We start from the raw sequence: 10,866 nt of genomic DNA on the forward strand, positions 1-10,866 counted from the left end.
CTAATGCATTGACAAAGTCAAAAGGCTTGCAGCATAAGTCGGACCAGCTAGCTTTTCAAATGCTTGTGTTACTTTGTCAGGGATGTGGAGCAGCAGAGGAATGTGGAGGTAAAGAACAGTGTGGTATGAAACTGAAACTGATCATGAGCAATAGCTAGACTGAAACAGAAGCGTGTTCTCTACTCGAGAAAGAGACGAGCCGAACTTGAAAAATGATCTGCGAAACAAATATGATCTACAAAACTTGTTATGGTTTGAGATTGGGCTAACCTTCGCTGGGATGTCAAGGTTGAACAAGCACTGGCAACGACATTAGGTCTGGCTTTAACACCTCCAGAGTTTTCTCAGTTTAAATAATGTTCTAACCTGTAAACGCTCTTACATTTTGCACAGTGGGGTCATGGAACCCATTCTACAAACTTCAGAATTAAAACTTGCACTGGTAGCTCTGTACAGTACAGCATCCCAAGCATTCTGAAATCTAAGCAGCTTGTTATGAATGACACGGTAATTGCGAGCTTATACCGCTAAATATCGCATGTGAAGGTCTTTGCTGAGTGTGTTATTAAGTCACAGAATAAGTGCTAACTCAAATATGACAGTAAATCTTCTGCCGTCAATTCTGTGTTGGGTGACACCACAGAGGAATAATGTGCGATGAACACAGCATGCATGCTGTTCCAAGTTACACCAATGCGTCAGTGGGGTTACAAAATCTTAGCCTCCACCCCTCCCCCCGTGGACTGTAAGGGGGCCCTCTACAATCATCTGGCCTCGCGCTGTTTTCAAACACCATGCACTTGCAAGGAAACCAACGTGTTCTGTAGGCAGGGAGACATCACCGCGTATGAAAAAACATTTCAGATGTTGTTGATTCACAAAATTGGGGTTCCAGAAGTAAAAATGATTGGTGATATGGAGAGATCCCAGGGCACAGACATAGCATCATAAGCATATCAAAGATAACAGTGACCAAAAATGCTGCAGATGTGCTATTGAAAAGTCAATTCGCAGCACACCAATGGATGTTGTTACTGGTATTTTATCTTTCATATTTCTCAATTCCATCATATTCCTAGTCTATGTTGCATCAATCAATCAACTTTACTCTGAGGTATAATATGTGGGGCAAGATTGCGTCCAAGTGAATCCACCGCTCTAACCTCTCCCGCAGCCAGTCCTAGAGTTACTAAACATGTGAGGATTTTCGGACCAGGCGTTTTGGGTCACGGCTGCCTCAGCGGACCGGTGGCACTGGCTGATTGTTCGGAGGTCGACTCTTTTGCCTCCGGTCTCTCAGCAGGGGCGTCCTTTGACTGCAATGGTGGGGCACGGTGGCAAAGGTGCTAAACAATGGGCTGCCCTCCCGGCTCCTTCTTTATCGACGATAACTGGCCAGCCTCCCCCACGGCTTGAGACAGCGACAGGGAGTCGGACCAGTGGCACGGCATACTAAACGTAAACAAAGCACGTTGTGATTTACACAAGTCCTGTTGCATTGAAGACACAAACAGCACCGGTTCGATTGTCCGGCTGCTTAGAAAGTGAAAGCGCGCATGGCGTGCTAAACGTATACAAAGCAGGTCGTGATTTACATGAATCCTATTGCATTGAAGACACAAAAAGACACGAACAGGAGTGGGGAAGCGGGGGGCGAGAAGTCACAGACTGAGGGAGGGGGGAGGGGGCTGGGGGGAGACAAGGAAGAAAATAGTGTTAGGAGTAAACTTCCACGAAGCTTCCACACTAAAGTGTATACTGCATGCCTCGCAAAGCGATGACAGCGCATTTGTGCTGCATCGCTAGGCGAGACCTCAAAGAAAATAGTGTTAGGAGTAAAGGGACCAGTAGCCGTGGAAGGATACAAATGATGACTGAGGAGGGGCTAACAAGCCTCAAACCAATCGTAAGGCAGCATTTAACACAAAAGCCAATGGGCAGAGAGTGGGCGGAGCTTCCACAAAGCTTCCACACTACAGTGTATACCGCATGCCTCGCAAAGCGATGGCAGCACATTCGTGCTGCATAGCTAGGCGAGACCTAAAAAGGGGGAGGGGGCTCAGCGAAAGGTGAAGATACTCTAGTGGAGAAGTGTGGCTCACTGGTTAGAGTAGGCAGACCTGGAAGCAGAGGTCAGCCCGGGACCAGGGTTCAATTCCCGGCTCGGCTGGGTCTTGAGTCCCTAAATTGTCCATGGACTCGATAATTCTCGCTCCAGTGCATACTCGATTCATGGGTTCACACTCTGCGACTCTGGGCAATAGCTTGCTTAATCTCCACAATGGCCCCTCGCGGCGGGATGCCTGGCTTTCACCTTGTGGATGCCCTGCTGGGTTATCTCAGAGGGGAATACCAGGACGGGTTCCCTAAGCAAGCGCTTAGAGACCGGTTGGTGATTTGCGCTATATAAATATCTGCACATTTACATTTACATTTACTCCAGGCAAGGCCTCTGAGTGTCTCTCATTCAGCAGAGCATTGAAGGTCAGTCCGGGGACAGCTCCTCTTCTGGTTGGGTGAAAAGGATTCATGAGAAGGGTCAAGTAAAAAACTCAAAGGAGCCAAGCAGTGGGGTAGCAAGGTCTGGTGGTACCCGGTGCGGAAAATTTGTTGTCACCCCCGGCTTGACAAAATGGCAAAAATATGTTTAAAACACATATTTTTGCCATTTTGTCACACCCTGAGTGATGACACCCGGGGCGGCCTGCACCCACTGCACCCCCCTTACTACGCCCCTGGAGACAAGTTAATAATAATACGCCATTATTGTGCCTGTTGCAGTCCTCCAGCAAAGGCGATTCTGCCAGCACCTTCTGCAACTTTCACAGATGTCCAATCTGTAAAGGGCCAATGACGTTTCTCATTGAAATGTCAACCATAGTTTCCATTCTGAATGTGTTGTGCAATATCCGCGTATCGAAGAGATACTGAAAGTGCAGTGAGTTTTCCTTTAAAAAAAAAAAGTGTGTGCAGACATAGGTTTGCAAAAGAGATGTGGTCCCGGGGCTGAAGTGTTCACCTCTTAAATTGGAGACCTGGGCTGGAATCCCAGCAGTGGCACTTGGATAAACTACGTGATTTCAGGCAAATCACTGCGTCTCCATTCTCTGAAATCATAAACTTGTGCCTGTAATGCCTGCCGCTGCATTGTTTTATAATATTTAATCACTTTCACCAAAGTATGCACACATTGTAAAATGACGTCAAATGCATTCATTGTTATATATAAATCTAGTTTTAACCTCAAGCAAGTGTATTTATGTTTGCAAACACTTCAAGCTTGGAGTTAGAATACACTGAGGAAATGCAGTGTTTTGTTACTACACGCTATAATATTCATATACTGTAAACACATCTCTAATCAGCACTGAAATCCTGGTACCCTGTACAAACACCACTGAGCACTGATTCCGTCCACACAGTTAAACAAGCATTTGCAATGCAATAGGTCTCCAATTTATGCAAGACCTACTGCATTGCCTAAATGCAAGTGAAGCACGTCGTCTGGAGAAACTTAATAAAGGAAATAGTACATGCCACGTATAACATGCAAGTAAAGGGCCCAGTAGCCATGGGAGGATACAAATGACGACATGGCTGTACTAAGGCGTGACTAACAAGCCTCATAATGAATCAGAAGATAGCATTTACAAAGGAAAAAACACAACAAAAAACACAACAAGCTAATGAAAATTGAGGGCGGGGGAGTGGGTGGAACTTCTCTCCGTACTGAACTACCACAGCTCTTCGCAGCGCTTGCGCACTGGCTCATTCTCAATCTAAAAATGTATTCTGTTTTGCCAAATTGGGACTGGGAGATGCATCTGCATTAATTCCTCTTGTATGGTCTGTCAATCTTGGGTGCCTGGCAGATGCGCTCTGGTGAGGTAAGCACTGCTTTTCCAGTTTGCACCGGATAATAGGGCCTGCAGATTGGAAAGCAAAAATGATAATGAAGAATCAAGGAGAAAGAAAGAAGTTAAACTAAGGACTAGGAGTGCATCGTGAAGACTCAGAGGAAGCTCAAAAGGAGAAAAGAATAGTTCTTTTTACATTAATTCATTTTATGCCTTGTGTGTGAACAAATTGATGAGGCCAATTTTACAACAACTAAAAATCCCACAAAAAATGGCTGTGTGCAATGTAACTATCAGCATCGGGCAGATCAAACTGTCTTGATCATCATTTCAGTACACAAGAGAGGGAAAGCCTCATCACTGATGAACTCCTAACATTTTAAGAGGTCAAATTAACTGGTCTCAATATATATATATCTAAGCAGAAAGGAATCTGCACCCAGGTGAATCGGTGCGACCCTTGCATCACATGGATATATTAGTAGGATCCTCACCCACTAGTACCACCAGTGGCATGCTTCATATTTGGATCCTCACCCACTGCACCTAGTGTGAGTGGGTGGGCTCAACACGGTTTGTAAGCTCGGCTCTTACTAAAACCTAAGTGCAAGTTAAAAAAGCCTTCAGGATCCTAATTCTTGTTTATTAATAAGGTCCTTTAGCTGGGATAAAAACAGTGTGATGCTCTATGAGTGCAATGACCCCTAACATCCATAACTCAGTAAGGTCAACATGTTTCAGCCTGTTACAAGTGCCACTCAGGGTCAGCAGGCTTTCTTCAGGACCAACTCAATCTGTTGATTTTCTGCAGATTGTGCTAAATACCATCTCTTAACCCCTTAGCCCCGCCCCGCCCACTGATTAATTCTCCCGCACAGGCGGGGAATATACCACGCGTGGGCGGGCCGCGGCCGTTATGACGAGCTCAGCTCGTCATGAGCACAGCTCCACTGTGACTCATGACGAGCTGAGCTCGTCATGAGCATAGAAGAAGTTAATGCTGGTTTACACAGTACGCTAAATATGAAGCATGCAGTCATACAGACCTATAGGATATTTTTGCTCTAGTGGTCTCTGAAATAGAAAACACAAAAGCATTTTTGGTAAGGGGTGAATCACACCCCGGATCATGTATTAGTCTCATGCTTGTGCACACTTAGATAATCGTGTATTAAACGGGGCATGCAGACACGTGAGTTTGCTCCCAGACGACAGACAAGAAATGTATATACACACTCATCAAAACACACATAAATACTAAATACAATCAAATTATAATCGCCAGTAGTGTGAGCATGCACACGCTGGTGTATTTCAAAAAGGTTTGTCATGTGTATGACACCTACATGACTCCTAAAACTTCAGGCTCCATGAGGTAGTGGGTGGGGCGATCCCTGCTGTCACGCTCTTTAACAGAATAGAAAACACAGTATTTACCCTTTGTTTCCTAAAGAGAGGACTTAAATATCCTGTTTCCCCAGCACTTACTACACCAAGAGACATTGCCCTCCCTTGCACCTATTCAGGTCCCCGCACTCCTCCGATGATGGCCGGCCCTGAATTGAGCTGTCTTTTATGTTTAGGGAGGAAGTCATGTGCCAGGGTCACATGGTTCCTTACGGAGTATTGGTTGGTGCTGGCAAGCTGGACTGCTGGGAACTGTAGTCCCGACTCCAAATTTCCCTTGGTTCCTAAAGGGAACGCCAAGTCATGTATTGGTGGAATAGGGGTCACTTGTGTGTGGGGGCTGGTGGGGGGGAGAGGGATGGCTGGATGGGAAATGTAGTCCCATCTCCTCATATCTGTGGTCTTAATACAAGCCAATGACAAAAAAGGGGGGAAAGATACAAATATTTTTGCAATGCAGTGACGTGAATAATATGGAGAAAAATACACCTTTGTACAGACCCAGTGTCAAACAGCAGTCCGTATTCATTAATGTTAGCTACCGGATGCTGAGCTGCAATAAATATTATCGTAGCACATTCCACCATAGGATGTCATTATTCAGACCTTTTTTCTGCATGGATAATTTATAAATCCAACACTGTTCCTTCTCAAATAAAATTCTTTCGAGATTCCTTGTCTCCACTATGACATGTTCTAGAATGATCCATTTGAGGTCTTTTACTGTTTGCTTTATGTGTAGTGTGACATCACTCACGTGTGAAGTGGCACTTAGGGAGATGCAGATGACAAATGGCAAGGGAAGGAATGATCCCTAGACAATGAATGCTGTTGTGCACCTATAGCAGACATGGGGTTAATGCCAGATGTAGTCGAAAATGGTATGAGCAAAAACATTTTTTTTAAATTCTACAAAAAAATTAAAAAACATTGAAAAAATATAAAATATAATTTACCAACTAATAATAAAAAAAATTAAACATAAGTAAAGTTACCCTCAAAGATATAATAATAAGTTATTATTAAACTGCTATCTCATTTCTCAACCATCCATGCAGCCAATGCCAAAGGGTCGATTTTGGATGGACGCACAAAATGGCTGCCAGCCAGTGCCACATTGTCATCAACAACAACAGTGAGCAGAAAGGCATTCATTTGGAACAAAAAGAACACATGCAGGTTTATAGGGAAAGCAAAGCACACTGGCTGCCTACTCAAAATGCCCGCCAGCCACATGGTCACAGCAAGTAGCTGGTGGCCTAGAACAAAGAACGCATTCAGGCCTATAGGGAAAGCACACTGGCTGCCAACACAAAATGCCCACCAGCCACAGGGTCACAACAAAAAGCTGGAGACCTAGAACAAAGAACGCATTCTGGCCTATTGCAAAAGCACACTGCCTGCCTACTCAAAATGGCCACCAGCCACATGGTCAAAAGCTGGAGGCCTAGAACAATGAACGTATGCAGGCCTATGACAAAGGCACACTGGCTGCCAACAAAAAATGGCCAACAGCCACATGGTCACAACAAGAAACTGCAGGCCTGGAAAAAAGAACTCATGCAGGCCTATGGCAAAAGCACACTGGATGCCTACACAAAAGGGCCGCCAGCCACATGGTCACAACAAGAAGCTGGGGGCCTGGAACAAAGAACGTATGCAGGCCTACGGCAAAAGCACACTGGATGCCTACACAAAAGGCCACCAGCCACATGATCACTCACAAGTCACAACAACTGGAGGCAGAAGGCCTGTAAAACAAACAGGACATGCAGGCCTAGGGACAGTCCACTGACTATACAACATGGCCCCTGGCCAGTGGCCACATGGCATCTGGAACAAAGGCAAATGGTGGCCTATGGCAAACACACAAACACACACACTGGCCACATAAATGAGGCTTGGTAAAACAGAGAAAACATCATTAATTTAGCAGTGCCAAAAACGAAAATTATTGGGCTTTTTTTTGTTTACAACAACACACATCCTTCAAAGGCATTACCCTTACCCCACCTAGACCTATACAGTGTTTGCATCGAAAAAAACAATAAAATGACACAAACAAAACACATTTTGTATTTCAATCCAAATCCACCCATGGCCTAAATGCTGCAAACACCACAGAAACAGTTGTTTAGCACTGTGCCTGCTGGCTGGAAGGCCAATTGGCAGACTAGGCCACAACGTGAATTCAATCAATATTGCACATGTATTAAAAACATGGAGAACATGTAGTAAACTGTGAAACATTTTTCCTTAAATAAAATGCTAAGAAATCAGTGATCAATAGGTCCCTACTGAAACAACAGCCCACCCATCCCAATATTTTTTTTGATCCATTAACAATACAAATAATACATGTAGGTGCATTGCCCCAATCAAACAAACACCAGTTTTTCAACTTACTTGTAAAATCTCAAATACAAAAGTCCTTAAATCCAATGGGATATGCATCAGCAGACACGAAGAGTGATCCTTCCAGCTCCAAATCCAAATGGAAAGTGACCAGGAGATGGACAAAACACTGGGAGGAGCCTGCTGGACAGGAACAGAAAGTTGGAGACTCTGGGGCACTTGTTTCTAGGTTTAAAAATGTAAAAAAAAACAAAAAAAAGACTCCTTGCACGAAGAAAAACACAGGCAAATGTCAGTTCTAGGAGATTTTTAACTCCAAATCATCAGTTTGGGAAGATTGTGATGCTTCTCGCGGAGAGAATCTTCCCCAGATTGCAGTCTCGGTAGATCCTGCACATTCGGTATCGAGTACAGCAGAAAACATATGCAGGACGTCGCTGGAACGCCTGAATGACGTGTTAGCGACTGTAAAATCTTGCGGAAGCATGCAGTCGGCTAGCAAAGCTTGTGGCACCCATGAATGGCACAAAAAATCTCATGAACGATCACAAGATCCCGGAAAGTTGCTCCCGTGCGGGTGAGAAAAGACATTTCAAGCGTGCAGACCACATAAATCTCTGCTATATTGCAGAGTGTGGAGTTTAACGGTAACTCTGCATTCTCAGCGGAACGCAGAGTTGCTCAATTCCTCAAACTCCATGAACGGAGTGGAGTTTTACACCCGAGCTTACCTGGCACCACATTAAAGTCATTATCCATGGACAACCCTTGCAGCAAGTGGGGATGCCTGGTGGAGAGAAAGTCCTTCTCAAGTGGGGTGTGGCCGAAATGGGTTCCAGTTGGTCCACCATGAAAAGCTCTGGCCACCTGTATCCTGGTGAACATCTCTTTCGCACGCCTCTACCCATCCTGCCACTTTTTCTTGATGTCTGTGACATTCTAGACATATTCTCCCAATGCACAAACTGCAGTTGCCAACTGGTGCAATAGGGCTGCCTTCTGTGTTGCTCTCCTGTAGAATGGAGCTAGCCCATGCAGCTTTTTTTAGTTCCTCATTACAAATGTAACAATCATATTCGTCTCCTCCTCAGTGTAATTCTTCTTTCTCCTCAAATGTTGCATGCTGAAAGCCAGGCAAAGCGCAGAGTAGGCAGGTGATCAATAGGTCCCTACTGAAACAACAGCCCACCCATCCCAATATTTTTTTTGATCCATTAACAATACAAATAATACTTGTAGGTGCATTGCCCCAATCAAACAAACACCAGTTTTTCAACTTACTTGTAAAATCTCAAATACAAAAGTCCTTAAATCCAATGGGATATGCATCAGCAGACACGAAGAGTGATCCTTCCAGCTCCAAATCCAAATGGAAAGTGACCAGGAGATGGACAAAACACTGGGAGGAGCCTGCTGGACAGGAACAGAAAGTTGGAGACTCTGGGGCACTTGTTTCTAGGTTTAAAAATGTAAAAAAAAACAAAAAAAAGACTCCTTGCACAAAGAAAAACACAGGCAAATGTCAGTTCTAGGAGATTTTTAACTCCAAATCATCAGTTTGGGAAGATTGTGATGCTTCTCGCGGAGAGAATCTTCCCCAGATTGCAGTCTCGGTAGATCCTGCACATTCGGTATCGAGTACAGCAGAAAACATATGCAGGACGTCGCTGGAACGCCTGAATGACGTGTTAGCGACTGTAAAATCTTGCGGAAGCATGCAGTCGGCTAGCAAAGCTTGTGGCACCCATGAATGGCACAAAAAATCTCATGAACGATCACAAGATCCCGGAAAGTTGCTCCCGTGCGGGTGAGAAAAGACATTTCAAGCGTGCAGACCACATAAATCTCTGCTATATTGCAGAGTGTGGAGTTTAACGGTAACTCTGCATTCTCAGCGGAACGCAGAGTTGCTCAATTCCTCAAACTCCATGAACGGAGTGGAGTTTTACACCCGAGCTTACCTGGCACCACATTAAAGTCATTATCCATGGACAACCCTTGCAGCAAGTGGGGATGCCTGGTGGAGAGAAAGTCCTTCTCAAGTGGGGTGTGGCCGAAATGGGTTCCAGTTGGTCCACCATGAAAAGCTCTGGCCACCTGTATCCTGGTGAACATCTCTTTCGCACGCCTCTACCCATCCTGCCACTTTTTCTTGATGTCTGTGACATTCTAGACATATTCTCCCAATGCACAAACTGCAGTTGCCAACTGGTGCAATAGGGCTGCCTTCTGTGTTGCTCTCCTGTAGAATGGAGCTAGCCCATGCAGCTTTTTTTAGTTCCTCATTACAAATGTAACAATCATATTCGTCTCCTCCTCAGTGTAATTCTTCTTTCTCCTCAAATGTTGCATGCTGAAAGCCAGGCAAAGCGCAGAGTAGGCAGGTGAAGTGTTGGTGTGGAAAAACCAGTGCCTCAAATGCATGTGTACTACTTTTATGTGGTTTGTACTGCAGGGGTTGCAGATGGTATTAATTGGGGGTTTAAAAAATTATACTTGCTCCACCCGAGGGAGGAGATTCTGCTCCGAGTGCGGCGAGTCCGCAGGGAGTGCAAAACTCTGCAGTTGTAAAGATACTACTCGTAAGTCCCATTGTGAATACAGAATGTTGTAAACTTAGACTTTTGGTTTAAGTTTACCTTTGTGAATCGAGCTCTTTGTTTATAAAACTGAATGTCCAAAAGCTGCAAATAATACTTAAAAACATCCAGAACGTGCAAGTGCACAATATCAATAGGAAAAATTCAAATAGCACAGAATACTGCACAACACAATCAATCTTAAATGAATAACTGAAGACGCAAAGATGCTTGCAACGGGCAACTGAATCAAATAAAATCTGATATAAATCATTGTGTGACCGACGCCAATAAACAGGAATCATACTATAGTTTGTTACAGATAATGCATGAATTACCTGGAATGCCAGATTCCAATTTCCACAATGGCAACAGAATCATCGCACCATATTCACTATGGAACACCCTGGTACTGCTGCCACAGGACATCCTTTAGACAATTACCAGAACAAAGACACTACTCTGCTGTAAGCCTGGGCAAAGCACTACGCTACGCTCACGTAGTTTGCGAAGTTTGCGCTACTTCGCACTACGCGAATTGCATGTAGCACAGTGCAAACATGCGTAGCGTAGCATTGCGTAGTGCAGCGGTCATTTTTTGCTTGCTCGCGGTCCTCAACATCAAGTTGGCGACCGCGAGCAAGCAAAATGACATCCCGGCGAGACTT

This window comes from Triturus cristatus, chromosome 2_1 (assembly GCF_964204655.1).
Source record: "Triturus cristatus chromosome 2_1, aTriCri1.1, whole genome shotgun sequence".
NCBI classification, from domain to species: Eukaryota; Metazoa; Chordata; class Amphibia; order Caudata; family Salamandridae; genus Triturus; species Triturus cristatus.